Here is a 15,511-nt window from a genome sequence, read left to right on the forward strand (position 1 = left end):
GTATTTTTGATGAACGTTGATGCTCATATCCTCAAAAACAACTAGCAAACTGAATACAGCAATAGATGAAAAAGATTATACACCATGATCAAGTGGGATTTACTCTGAATTTGCAAGAGTTGATACAACATTCACAAATTAATAAATGTAATATGTCACATAAACAAAATGAAGGATAAAAGCCACATGATCATATCAATACATACAGAAAAAGCAACTGATAAAATTTAGCACCCATCTACAATAAAAACTCTCAGAAAAGTGGGGATTAGGGAACATACTTAAACATAATAAAGTCCATATATGACAGACCCACTGCCAGAATCATACTCAAAGGGCAAAAACTACAAGTTTTCCCCTTAAGATCAAGACCAAGGCAGCAATGGCCATTTTTACCCCTCTTATTCAACACAGTACTGGAAGTCCTAGCCACAGCAATCAGACAAGAAATAAAATGCATCCAAATTGGAAAGGGAGAAGCAAAACTGTCATTATTTGCAGATGACAAGATTCCACAAAGAAACTACTAGAACTGATAAATAAATTCAGCAAAGTAGCAGGATACAGAATTAGTATCCAGAAATCTGTTGCATTTTTATATGCTACTAATGAACTATCAGAAAGGGAAATTAAGAACACAATAACATTCACAATTGCTACAGAAATAAATATCTATAAATAAATTTAATCAAGGATATAAAAGACCTGTACTCAGAAAATTCTAAGACGCTGAAGAAAGAAATTGAGGAACGTACAAATAAATGGAAGCACATACTGTATTTGTGGATTTGGGCTAATTAACATCACTAAAATTTCCATACTACCCAAACAATTTATAGATTCAATGCAATTCCTACCAAGATATCACTGATGTATTTCACAGAAGTAGAACAAATATATCAAAAATTTATATAGAACTACAAAGGACCCTAAATAGCAACAGCAATCTTGAGAAAGAACAACGTTTGAAAAAATTGTGCCACCTATACTATATCAAACTATACTACAAGGCCATAAGGGAACAAAACAAATCAAAACAGTATAGTACTGGCATAAAAACAGAAACTTAGATCAATGGAACAGAATAGAAAGCTCAAAGATAAATCCTTGACTTTATATTTAATTAATATTTGACAGAGGAAGCAAGCACATACAATGGGCTAAAGATAGTTTATTCAATAAATAATGTTTGGAAAATTCTATGGGTATCTGCAAAAAAATGAAATGAGCCTTCTGATATACAAGAGTAAACTGAAGTCTTTAACCCAATTTACACAAGAGTAAATTGAAATTGGGTTAAAGGCTTAAATGTTAGACTAGATATCATAAAAATCCTAGAGGAAAACACAGGCAGTAACATCTCCAATGTCACTCATAGCAATATATATATATATATATATATATATATATATATATATATTCTTAGGCAAGGGAAACAAAAGAAAAGAATAAACAAATGGGACTACGTGAAACTAAAAGGTTTTTGCACAGCCAAGGAAATCATCAAAAAAGCAAAAAGATAAGTCACTGAATGCAAAAACATATTCATTGATAGATCTGATAAGGGGTTAATATCTAAAACTTATAAAGAACTTATAAAACCAAACACCAGAAAAACCCATACAATTCAATTTAAAAAAAAAAGAGCAATGGTCCTGAATAGACACTTCTCCAAAAGGACATGCATACAGATGGTCAACACACATTTGAAAAGATGCTCAATGTCACTATCATCAGAGAAATGCAAATTAAAACCACAATACAATATCATCTCACACCTGTCAGAGTGGCTATCATCAATAAATCAAAAAACAACAAGTGCTGGTGAGGATGTGGAGAAATTGGAACACTTTTGCACCATTGGTGTGAATGCAGATTGGGCCAGCCACTTGGAAAGTAGTATGGAGTTACCTCAAAAAATTAACAATGGAACTGCTTTATGACCCAGAAATTTCACTTCTGGGAATTTATGTGAAAAAATCTGAAACACTAAGTTGACAGAATATAAGCACCCATATGTTCGTTGAAGCATTATTTACAATAGCCAAGATTTGGAAGCAGCCTAAGTGCCCATCAGTAGATGAGTAGATAAAAGAACAACGGTACATTTACACAATGGAGTACTACTTGACTATAAAAAAGTAAGGAAATGTTACCCTTTGTGACACCATGGATAGACCTGGAGAACATTATGCTAAGTGAAACAAATCCTTCAGAGAAAGACAAATACATTATGATTTCATTTATATGTGAAATCTAATGAACTGAAAAACTGAAAAAACAAAGAAAACAGGCAGTTTTATAGATAGAGAGGAGTTTGACAGCTTGGGGTGGGAACTGTTGGGGTGGAGGGATCCAGCAAAAAAGGAAAATGGGCTCATGGACAGGAACAACGGTGTAATGATTACAGGGGACTAGGGGTACATGGAGGTGGAAGAGAATATAAGGGTGATACATACTAATAAAAATTCAATAAAACTTTAAATAAATAAAAAATAAGAAATATATCGAGCCATTAAAAATAAATTTTAAAAATGTTTCTTTTAAAAAATAGTAGCCATGCTAATGAATGAAAGGTGGCATCTCATTGTTTTGATTTGCATTTTCCTTATAATTATTGATGTAACGCATCTTGTCATGTACTATTTGTATAAATTTTTAAATTTATTTTTAAAATATATTTTATTGATTATGCCATTACAAGTGTCCCATTTCCCCCCCTTCATTCCCATCCATCCTGCACATCTTCTCCCCCCATTCCCCCCTTTAGTTCATGTCCATGTGCCACAAGTTCTTTCGCTTCTACATTTCCCATATTATTCTTGCCCTCCCTCCCATCTATTTTCTATCTACCATCTATGCTACTTTTTCTCTGTACCTTCTCCCCCCTTATTCTCCTCCCACTCTCCTGTTGTTAACCCTCCTTGTTGTCTCCATTTCTATGGTTCTGCTCCTGATCTAGTTGTCTGCTTAGTTTGCTTTTGTTTTAGGTGTGGTTGTTAATAACTGTGAGTTTTCTGTCCTATCACTGTTCATATTTTTCCCTTCTTTTCCTTAAATAAGTCTTTTTAACATTTCATATAATAAGGGCTTGATGATGATGAACTCCTTGAACTTGACCTTACCTGAGAAGGGCTTTTATCTGCCCTTCCATGCTAAATGAAAGCTTTGCTGGATAGAGCTATCTTGGATGTAGGTCCTTGCATTTCACAACTTGGAATACTTCTTTCCAGCCCCCTCTTGCCTGCAAGGTCTCTTTTGAGAACTCAGCTGACAGTCTGATGGGAACTCCTTTGTAGGTGACTGTCCCCTTACCTCTTGCTGCTTCTAGAATTCTCTTCTTCATTTTAATCTTGGGTAATGTAATTATGATCTGCCTTGGTGTGTTCCTCCTTGAGTCCACCTTCTTTGGGACTCTGAAATTCCTGGATTTTCTGGAAGTCTATTTCCTTTGCCAGATTGGGGAAGTTCTCCTTTATTATTTGTTCAGGTAACTTTTCCACTTGTTGCTCTTCCTCTTCCCCTTCTGGTACCCCTATAATTCGGATGTTGAACTGTTTAAAGATGTTCCGGAGGTTCCTAAGCCTCTCCTCAATTTTTTGAATTCTTGTTTCCTCATTCTTTTCTGTTTGGTTGTTTATTTCTTCCTTCTGGTCCTCTCCCTTGATCTGAGTCCCAGTTTCCTTTCCATCACTATTGGTTTCCTGTGCATTTCCCTTCATTTCAATTAGTTTAGCCTTCATTTGTTCCTCTAATTTGTGACTAAAATCAACCAGTTCAGTGAGCATCCTGATCACCAGTATTTTGAACTGTGCATCTGATAGGTTGGCTATCTCTTGGTCACTCAGAAGTATTGGCTCTGGGACTTTGAGCTGTTCTTTTGCTTGAGCCATAATGTTTTGGTCTGTGTGCACCTGTTACTTCTGAGGGGTGGAGGCTTAGGTGGAGGACCAGTGTGGGTCAGCCCAGTCACTGGGTTGTGACTGGGGACGGGGTCAGTGAGGGAGCTGTGGCATTTTTTCCACTCTCTCTCTCTGATTTCGGTCCCCTCTGCTGCTTCCCACAAGAAAATTGGGCCCTTCAGGTGGGTGGGCTTGTGTACATTCTAGGACCCTGTGGGTCTCCCCAATGAACTCTCCTGTGGGGCTAGGAGCCTCTACCGGGACCTCAGCCCCCAAAAGTTTTTCCAATTGGTGCTTTTAGGCTTTATTGCCTGTTGCTGGGGCACTGGGTTGCGCGGTCTCTCTCACTGACCGTTTTTAAACCTGCCTGGTTTATCTGCATGCCAATGTGTGTCTGCGGTCAGCCAGCCTCCTTGCAAGCCTCACTGAGTTTCTGTCTGCACCTGCCTGGGTTGCCAATCACTGCCTCTTCTGGCTGGGACCCCTCTCCACCACAGCCGCCACCAACTCTACCCCTCTTTTTGGTCTGGATGAGTGGTTTGTTTTTGTCGGACTTGAGTACAATTTACTTTTCTGTCTGTTTGGTTGTGTTTTGTTTCTAAATCTTTGTTGTTTTTAAATTTGGTTGTGCAAGAAGGCACAGTGTTTCCACCTATGCCTCCATCTTGGCTGGAAGTCCTATTTATATACATTTTTAAAGAAATGTCTATTAACTTTTTTGCCCTTTTATAATCAGGTTTGGATTTGTTTTCGTTTTTGAGTTTATATGCAAAAAATTTATATATTTTGCATATAAACATCTTATGAGATACATTATGTACAAATATATTCTACCATCTCTTGGGTTGCTTATGCAGTTTGGGGGTTGTGTTCCTTGATGCACAGTTTTTAATTTTGGTGTGGCATAGTTTATATATTTTCACTATTTTTGCCTGTATCTTTGGTGCCACATTCAAGAAATTATTGCTAAACAGTGCATTTACTTTTAGCAAAGTTTTTCTTCTAAGGCACAAAGATGATTTACAATGCAAATCAGTTGAATAACTTGAATTAATTTGCTCATTCAAAACACAGGATATTAATGAATAAAATGAACATTGGAAAGTTCTGAGGTTTTATTGAAACTTTAACTTTTGAAAAAGTATTAAATTTGTTTAACTGGTTGATTACTTTGCCTGAGGTTTCTCATTAATGTCTAGTTCATGGATTTTTTCAAAGAGAAACACAATGGGAAACTTTTGAAGTCTAATGCCAAGTATTGTGTCTTTGTTTTGCCAAACTGTCTAGTACAGTGGGTAGTGCAAAGCATCTACTCATTTAACCCTCAAAATAATAAAACATTAGCCCAACAGTAGCTATTATTTATGCCATGTATTCATTTAATGGGTGAACATATTGAGATCCTGAAGGAAAAGTATTCTAAGTAATCAATACTGAATACAGAGGAGAAGCACTGCTTGCAGATACAACAAAAACGCATGGGCTTAGAAGTCTGGACAGTCTGTCCGAACCACTGGGGTACCAGACACCTGTGGAATGCAGGTGTGCGTATGATGTCACTCATTCATTGTGAGCAGGTGTTACAATAAGAACACGGGGATATATTTTGGTCTCCAAGAAAATTTACTTCCAGCCCTGGCTGGTGTGGCTCAGTGGATTGAATGGTGGCCTAAGAACCAAAAGGTCACTGGTTTGATTCCCAGTGAGGGCACATACCTGGGTTGTGGGCAGGGCCCCCAGTTGGGGGCGTGTGAGTGGCAATTGATGTCCCTCACACATGGCTGTTTGTCTCTTTCTCCCTCCCTCCCCTTCTCTCTAAAAATAAATAAATAGAATCTTTTTTTAAAAAAAGAAAATGTACTTCAGGAGTTTTTCCCTCAATTCTATAAATGCTTCTGAAAACTATGACCTTGTCCCATGGGTACTCCCATATTTCATGCATCCCTGAATTATTAGCAAGACATTTTGAGAGACAATTTGCAATTCTGTGCAAATTGCCATCTTGGCTGACCAAGTTTTGTAAAGTCATAAAATGACTTTACAACTCATTTTATTGTGTAAAGTTTATAGTATTTTGACACCTAAAGAAGCCTTCTAAGTCATTGGGTTTATATCCTCTTCTTTTTAAAAGGAGGCTTAGAAAGACAGTCATTTGACACAAATAAACACTCCAAAGAGGTGTGGCTAAGATCCTAATTGGACTCCCAGATCCAAAAGCTTATACATTGTTAGAAATATCACCAGAAGCAAGAATAAAAGAGGTACAATAGGTATGCATTCCAGGTTTTGAGTTCCCTCCTTGTCTTGCAGGTTCTGAAAGGTTGCTCTCCCTCAGCCGTCCACAAAGCCAGAACATCTTTGATGTCTAGTACTCTAACCCTCCAAGCCTAGTACCAAAGCCATGGGACCTTCCCCTCATAGCCCTGGGTCCACTTGAGCAGGTTCCACTGTCCTCAGAAACAGGATGATGAACCCTTTTTCAATTTTCCTCACTTTTAGCTACCTTTGATAAAGGGAGCTTTATTCTGTAAAGATTAACATACTCGAAGTGTTGCTGTTTTCTGTGTTCACATAAAATTATATTGAAGAGATTGCCAATTTTCCAAAATGTTTAAATTCATCTGACCTTCCAAATAACAACATCCACTGGAAAATTATTGGACATCTGTACAGGTCACCTGGGGTTGAATTAAATTTTCATATGCTATCACCCAGTGAAACTGGGTCAGTGCATTAGAATTGCATTTTAATAGTTATGAATGTGCTAATAGTTGTGGATTTAATAACATGCTGTTCCTCAGAGCAAATTGGCAACACTCTCAGATTTCAAGAAGCTCATAAGAAATGAATTTTAAAATTCCTGATTAACAAATACGTATAAGAAGTCAGAAAAGACAAATTAAGAATATCCTCTTACAGTGTATAATAAAACCTAGATTATTTTAGGAGTTATGATCATAAATGGGGCCTATTTGCACTGCAAAGGGCAACATTGTTTCATGATGTGAGTAGCAACTAGAAATTCAGAAGAAGAGAAGTTTCTCTTCTGAGAATTTTTTATTCCAGTGAAGTCACTGTACTTAGTCAACTGTTTTCTAGATTGCTTAATCAGGCAAAACCAGGACAGGGAAATGGAAGTTGTAGGGACTTAAATTTGTATTGGGTATTATACAGAGCTTCTTTAACAACAGGCTCCCTGTACAGCTCATGAAAAATGCTTGTGCAAAAATGGGACAGCCATCTTTCAGAGATACTGAGGAAGGTATTTCTTAATTGGGTGAGAAGGGCACTCGAAGACTTTCAAGGTCTTTTTTTAATTTGAAGACGATGCTGCTACGTTATGTAAAATGAAGCGAAAAGGAATCTTAACTGAATCTGTCTGGTAAATAATATGTCTTAGAAATGAATTCTCACCTAAGAGCATTTAGAATTTATTAGAACTAAATCCAGGTTTTCTGGAACCCATCCATGGAACAGTCACGGCTTTGGATGTGAAAAGGACCTGAAGGGAGCTGCAGAAGCCTGGTGGGGCACATCACCCTAAGGCTCTGCGGAGCTGGCAGGTGCTCTGAAGGCAGCTGTAAGACGAGCACATGGTGGAGGTTGAGCAAAGCTCAAAGACACTCAAAATATAAAGCAGTTTTGGTTCCTTTTCTTACCAAATCATTACCATTGACCCTAATTTTTTTACATTAGAAACAGACAGGAGATAAGAGAGGTCTAGGACAAATGGCAAAGAACTGTGCAAGAAATCTTTTGTTGGGGTACAGCTATAGCCCTGGATGGTAGCATAGTCAAGTACAGATGTTTCTCAGGTATCCAAACACTTTTGCAAGGCAAGATTTTATGTTTGATCATACCCAAGGCTTGCATATCATGCCCCTTCATCCTTTGTCTATACTTCTCCCTCTTACCCTTGCCCCTTCTTTCTACTCAGGACGTGTTCTTTTGTCACTACTTAATCAAAATTGATCTAAGCTGTGTCCTCATCCTGGGTCTTCTAGATAAGTCAATAAGCTAATTAAAATTTAAAGACCAACCCCCCCAATCTGTGTAATTATTCCATATTTGCATAATAGTTGAGTTTTCTTAGAAATGAAAGAACCATTTCAGAAAATAGTGCTTCTGTAATTGTAATTCCATGCAGGTGGTCAGCAGTTATGGGCAATGGTTTATGGTCTGGTGTAGTTATATAACTCACATGCCACAAAATGGGTCACCCGCTCTACATCTGGGTATAAATTTGGAAAGCACATGATGGTGAATTATCTTAAAATTCCTTACTACCATCTGTGCTCATTCAACAAAATGTATTCATTTCTTCCCTGGAGAGTTGTACAGAAGCAACATTGTACTCAAACAAATGCCATGGCTAAAACATGTATAACATTATTGTATGAAAGTTAGTTCTTCACTTTCTAAAAGCTTAAGTATTTTCTTCTTTATCGTGCTTTGGTTTATTTTTTATTTTTGACACATTTTCCTATTTCTTTTTCAGCTTTATTAATTAGAAATTATACTTATTCAAGGTATACAACTTGTTATATATAACTGTATACCATATTTTTTTATTATAAGACCCCCCAATTGGGGGGAAATAATGGTTGTTAATGCTGCTGTTGAGTTCTGTTTACATTTACATTGGTGAAATATTATGTTATTTTTGTTATTAAATATTTTACCACATTTTTGCTTCAAATTTTTTCCATATTCCTCACCTAAAACCTAGGTGCATCTTATAGTCCAAAATATGGTATATTTAAAGTATACAACTTGATGTTTTTATACAAATATACATTGTGAAGTAATCATTGCAAGGTAATTAACATATCTATCACCTCATATTGTTAGCACTTTTTTGTGTGGTGAGAACACTTACAATCAACTAAAAGTTTAAGTATTTATAGTCCATGGAATTAAGCTTATTATTTTCCTATTGAGTAAAATTTTGCTACTTTTTTCACAAGGAATTCATTTAAGTGTTACCTTACATAGAGACTAAGTTTTTAGTTTTTTGGAAATAAATACTTCAAAGAGTTATGATGTCAAAAATCCTCTAGGCACTGGAGATGAAATATGAGGACAAGGGCTTGGCTGTAAGAAGTAGTAATCACAATGACTATAATAGAATCAACTTACCAGAGTCTTCTGCAAGTTAACCAAACATTGTTCCTATGAAAAATGTATTTATGTACTATAAAAATATAAAATTATATCATAAAAACCCAAACACAGAACACCTATTACTGTCACCTATCTGACCATAACCAAGACAAAACTGATTCATTTGCTTTCCTGAACCAGCAATGAAACAGAAATAAGGTACCAGGTGATTCCAAACGAGTCCAGTTTCCAGCTCTGAAGTATCACTATTAGATCTCCCTGAATTTTTTTCCCTCACAATCTCCAGTTATCACAGCACACTAAACCAAAGAGAGTAAATCTCCTTCCTACCATTTCACATGCTCAAACATTGTTTTTGCTCCAAGGACTGTTTTGAAAATTTGCTGACCAGTGGAGGACAAATACTGATTACCTTTGCTACTTGGAGTCCAGGAATAAACAGCAACCTGTAGGTGGAAAGAACATCCATATTCTCATACTTTCTCTTCTACTAAGGCTATAGCCAAACTGCTTAAGAGAAGAGTGAAGCAGAAGGTTCAACCTTTTGACCCCGTGTCTAACCATTGCTCAGGAGAGATAATAACATGGGTAGGACTCCCTGTTTTTCTGAATAAATGATACTTTGAGCTGAAAACAAGAACTATTGTAGTCCCTATAGAGGCCACCAAGTCCATTTTTGAAAAATGGAAGATAGTGATCAAAAGCATTAGTTTATTCTTCTCTTCTAACATCAAACATGCATATTACGTGCATTATCTCATTCACAAAAGGGAGAATTAAACTAAATATTTCACATGCTTACCTTAAACATCTCTCCTATAGAATAAAGATACTGGTTGGTCCAAATTCATTGATGAATAAATAATATTGTGCACAAATTTCTTTTGTTTAGTAAAAGTACCACTGAGGAGTGCTGAACACAGAGTTAATGGAAGCAGAAGCTTATACGATTTGGGGGAAGGATGTCTTTTTAAAAAGGTATCTTTCAGTCGGTTGGATCCAGTGTTCCAGCAAGTCTTCCCATGGGTCTCCTCTGCTCCAGAGAGCTCATCACTTTTTAGGAGAAAAAACCACTTTCTTTGGGCAAGAATGCCCTTTCTCTTGAGGCTGGAAAATGAACAGGAACCCTTCCAGAGTGGACTTTCTGTATATTGCCTGCAAATGGCTTCCCAGGAGCATGGATAGAAGAATCCATTACCCAGATTCTGCCCTTGTTGATGTCACAGATTTTCTCCCTCTCCGTTTTGAAAATACAGAGAAGGGCTAAGATAAAAAAACCTGTGGCTGCTATGAAGTAAACAGCATACAGGATAACAAAAAAGGCTAAAGCAAGCATGAGATCCACAACAAAAATGATCAGCTTTACCAACATGTCTAAATTTCTCCTTGTTCACAGAAGGTACTTTAAAAATCACAAAGGCACCCACAGTGCAATTATGTCTTTTTAAGATGTGGGCAGGAAAACAGACATTTCCAGACATGCTAAAGTATGTTGCAATTCTTCCCAGTAGCTACCAGGAAGGCTGTACAATATAATGCAATTTTTGATTTCCCAACTAATACAAAACGGTGACTAAAGGTGAAGCGTGGGGTATTGCTCCACCATAACTACTCTGGTGGAGAGAAGTCCAGGGGCTTATTTTGTTCCCTAACTGTGTAACTGATTCACTTGGATTAGAATTTTCAAAGGGTAGGAACACACTAATGTTATGCATTTATAACATGGAAGGCTACTATAGAAATCTGATATTTTTTTGAAAATTAAAATATACTAGTCTAGTATGAAAATAAAAATGAAGCCACTTCAGGGGGGTGAGATGGGAGCCCCCGGGGTGCCTGTGGGGTTGTTCCCCAGGAGGGTGTCCCCCCTGGGGTGCCCTGTGGTTGGAAAAAAAAGCCATTTCAAACATGCAAAGACTCTAAAAGTTTGCCTCATTTGCATGTGTTTGAAAAAATGCTAGAAGGTATAATCCAATAAAATATCTTATTTGTTAAAAGAGGATTATTTGGTGTATAAAATTTAACCATAGAGAAATTAATTAATTAGCTAGTTAATTAATTAACCCCAGAATAACTGCTCAGCAGCAGACATACAGGTAATAAATTCACATTGGAAAAGGAAGTTAGTGAGCTACCAGAGATATTCTTTAAGAAAACAGTTGCTTTCCTGTATTAAATGGTATGGTTAAAAAGCATGGTGATCTAAAAACAAGATACCCAGGATATTTCTTAGTTAACAGGGTAAATGAAAAGTAATAAGAGAATGCAAGAACATAAAGTTGAGTAATAAAGGCATGGTCCTCAAATGAAGCAAACAAACTGAAGCATGATTCTGAATAAGCGATGAACTATGAAACATGAAAATCTATTTATTCTTAATATTCAGAAGCTTTACTCTAAGTAGCAGATCAGGAATATGAGACTGTATTACCAAAGGGTTGAATGATACTGCTTGATTTCACAATGAGTTTCTCCAAAAGCTTAATATTCTAAATGCTACCTACTAGTATTATATTTTTAAGTACCAAACACACACAAAAACTATTATAATGGTAGAACAGACTACATAGGTTATAAACCTTGACAATTTCAAAGTAATGGAAATAGTTACAAAAGTTTGGAGGCATAGTGAGGGAAATGGAAAGAGTGAGGGTATACTGATTTCTATATCTTGCATCACTGAATTCAAGGGATACTGTCAAATATCAGTGTAAGAAATGAAAATAAGGTATAGTTTTGCAAATAATACAGAGGACCTATGCAAGATCTAAATACATGAATTTTAAAAGATTGGTGAGATAGAATGTGTTTAAGAGGGTTTTAAATTCTTCATTTTCATGGTAGGAAATCAATAGATACTATTTAAAATTGCTAAACAAACTAGAGGCATATTATCTAGACCTGTGATGTCTGATATGATAGCCACTAGCCACATGTGGCTATTAAAAATTAAAATTTAGTCTGAATTGATATGTGCTCTAAGTATGAAATACACTTAACATTAAAAACATATATAAATATCTCCATATTTGACTATATGCAATAGTCAATATCTCCAATATTGACTATATACAAAATGATAACATCTTTATATATGAGATCAAATAAAGTATATCATTAAAATAATTTTCACCTGTTTCTTTTTACTTTTGAAATGTGACTATTAGACTAATTAAATGTGGCTCACATTATATTTCTATTGGACAGCATTGGTCTAAAATTTTAGAGCTAATCACCAAGAGACCCCAAACCAAAGAATGTTAAAAATAGTTTCTCTGGAGGGTAGGGCAGATGTGCAGGAGGGAAGACATATTTTCATTTTGTCTCATTTTGTATGGACTCAATTTTTATTACCACATCCATTATTTTTAATATTTTGAATAAACAATTAATAAAATACAAATAAAAGACTGCACAATAAGTAAAAATGCCGATACATTTTTCAAAAGTGAATTCAGTGAGTGGATTGGAGACAAAAATCAAAAAAGAAAGTGAAGAGAGTAATATAGAAAAAATGTGGCCCAGGCTGTTGTAGCTCAGTGGTATTGATTGATATTTCTCTCTCTCTCTCTCTCTCTCTCCTTCCCTTCCCCTCTAAGATAAATAAATAAAATCTTTTAAAAAAAGAAAAAACTGTGAAAACTATATACCTCTTTTTAAAAAATGTCTTATATTTTATTTATCTATCTTTAGAGGGGAAGGGAAGGAGAGAAGGAGAGAAATATAATGTATGGTTGCCTCTTGTGAGTCCCCCGCTGGGAACTGGCCTGCAACCCAGGCACGTGCACTGACTGGGAATCGAACTGCGATCATGTGGTTCGCAGGCCTGCACTCAATCCACTGAGCTACACCAGCCGGGGCTAAAAACTATATACCTCTTAAATATGAGATAAGAATGAGAGGAATAGTAAGTAATTATAAGTGGCGAGGGATGCTAAAATTATAAAATGTATCATATTGACCAATAGTTCATCTTTCAGTTTAAAATTTAACTTTACTAATCATTGGGTAACTTTATACAGATTAGATAAAATAATAAACATGAAATAACTAGTAGATTATGGAATTTTGATGGTTGATACAGCTGTATCTAGCTTTATATTTAAGTAATACATTTTGACAAAGACATAGACTTGTTGTGAGTGCTTCCTTTAATTTTTTAAAGTATATTTTATTGATTATGCTATTACAGTTTTCCCAGTTTTCTCCCTTTATCCGCCCTCCACCCTGTACTCCCCAGCCCTCCAGCTGCCCCACCGTCAGTTCATGTCCATGGTTGTACATATATAAGTCCTTTGAGTTCTCTGTTTCCTATACCATTTTTGACCTCTCCCCATCTATTTTATGCCTGCCAATTATGCTTCTTCTTCCCTGTACCTTCACCTCCATTCCTTCCTTTCCACCTCCCCACTGAAAACCCTCCATGTGATGTCCATTTCTGATTCTGTTCCTGTTCTACTTGTTTGCTTAGCTTTTGTTTTCATTGTTTTTGTTTTCTCTTAGGTTCATTTGTTGATAGTTGTGAGTTTGCTGTCCATTCACTGTTCATATTTTTATCTTCTTTTTCTTAGATAAGTCCCTTTAACATTTCATACAATAAGGGCTTCGTGAAGACGAACTCCTTTGACTCGATCTTATCTGGGAAGCACTTTATCTGCCCTTCCATTCTAAATGAAAGCTTTGCTGGATAGAGTAATCTTGGATGTAGGTCCTTGCCTTTCATGACTTTAAATACTTCTTTCCAGTCCCTTCTTCCCTGTAAGGTTTCTTTTGAGAAATCCACAGATAGCCTTATGGGCACTCGCTGCTTTAAGATTCTCTCCTTATTTTTAATCTCGGGTAACTTAATGATGATGTGCCTTGGTCTGTTCTTCTTTTGGTCCAACTTTTTTGGGACTTTCTGGCCTTCCTGGACTTCCTGGAAGTCTATTTTCTTCACCAGATTAAGAAAGTTTTCATTCATTATTTGTTCAAATAAGTTTTCAATTTCTTGCTCTTCCTATTCTTCTTCTGGCACCCCTTAATTAGGGTATTGGAATGTTTTGAGTTGTCAAAGAAGTTTGTAAGTCTCTCTTCACTTTTTTTAATTCTTGTTTCTTCATCCTGTTCTGGCTGTATGTTTATTTCTTCCTTTTCTTCCATATCATTGATTTGCATCCTGGTTTCCTTCCTGTCACTCTTGATTCCCTGAATATTTCACTTTATTTCATTTTTGGTATCTTTCTTTTGTTCTTTCATTTTTTGACCAAGCTCAATCAGTTCTGTGAGCCTTTTGATTACCAGGGCTTTAAAGTCTCCATCAGATAGGTTGGCTATCTCCTCATCATTTCACTCTCTTTCTGAAGTTTTGCTCTGTTCCTTCATTTTGGCCCTATTTCTTTGTTCAGGGTCCTAGTTAAGTTCTGTTATAAGGGGGCGGGGCCTAAGTATTCACTGGGCAGGACAACCTGCCTTGCTGTGCTGTGGCATCACCTGTGGGAAAGGGGCCAGAGAGAGAACAATGCAGCTTGCCTGCTCTTCTCTGGTGCACTTTTCAATAGACTCTCATGTGAGACTGGGAGTTTCTCCCACCTCAGCAACCTCTGTAGTCCACAGCCCACTTTGAGTCTTAGTGTCCCCTTAAAGCAGCCCCTCCTACACAGCCCACCACCTTGCTGGATTTCTCTCTGTCCGCCACCTTACTGGTCTGTTTGTTCTATTTGACTATTTCTTTAATTTCATGGTTGTTGGACTTCCATGCAGTTTGGTTTTCTGGCACTTCTGGTTGTTTATTGATTTTAGTTTGTTGTCCCCCTTTTGGTTGTGTGAAGAAACGACACCTCCATCACAGCTAAAACTCGTTAAGTGCTTCCTTTTAAAAGAAGCTTGTCCTTAACTAAAGGAAATGACAAAGAACTTTGGGATCAGGCACCCTTAAATATTATCTTGTAAATTCAATCCTTTGAGTTTATAAAGCTGCTAGAGAAGTAACATCATCAGGGAAAGAATTCAGATTCTCTCTTATGATTGCAATTAAAGAAAATGTACTAAAATTAAAGTTGCATACATTATTTAATAAAATAAAGTGCATATTCAATTTTTTTCAAACATTATATAAAGTTTAATTAATTTTAGTAATAATTACAAAAATATGAGTTTGGTCTTTCCTTCATGATAAACAGTATATTTTCAGAAGTCATGTTAAGAAAGAAACTTCTTTGTTCCCTTAAGAATTTCTTCCATCAAAAATGCCTAAAAAATTTTCAGAGGGGTAGACAGAAATGTAACATAAGTATGAACCAATTATCCTTTTGGATCATTGCTTTTAAATTGTCTCCACTGTGTAATTTTACAAAAGAGAGGACTATATCCCACTTTTATTTTTGGTTGTCTTTAATTTCCCATTAGAACATCTTTTCATAGGCTAAAATTTTGTTTTCTTTGAAATATGCATTCAATGGTTTATGCTAGCAGATTAAATTTGTTGTGTGGAGGTACTGAGATTT

General features: G+C 36.2%; 1 long non-coding RNA gene across 1 annotated transcript in view; it reads right to left on the reverse strand.

The window, feature by feature from the left end:
• LOC118990865 (uncharacterized) overlaps positions 1 to 10,001 on the reverse strand; it is a 32,009-nt gene extending 22,008 nt beyond the window's left edge. Inside the window, exon 1 of the long non-coding RNA XR_005067303.1 lies at positions 9,829 to 10,001. This is a non-coding gene — a long non-coding RNA (uncharacterized LOC118990865). The remainder of the gene's footprint in view (positions 1 to 9,828) is intronic.
• Positions 10,002 to 15,511: the final 5,510 nt, after the last annotated feature.

Source organism: Sturnira hondurensis, unplaced genomic scaffold, assembly GCF_014824575.4.
Source record: "Sturnira hondurensis isolate 20B ecotype Veracruz unplaced genomic scaffold, ASM1482457v3 Scaffold0007401, whole genome shotgun sequence".
NCBI classification, from domain to species: Eukaryota; Metazoa; Chordata; class Mammalia; order Chiroptera; family Phyllostomidae; genus Sturnira; species Sturnira hondurensis.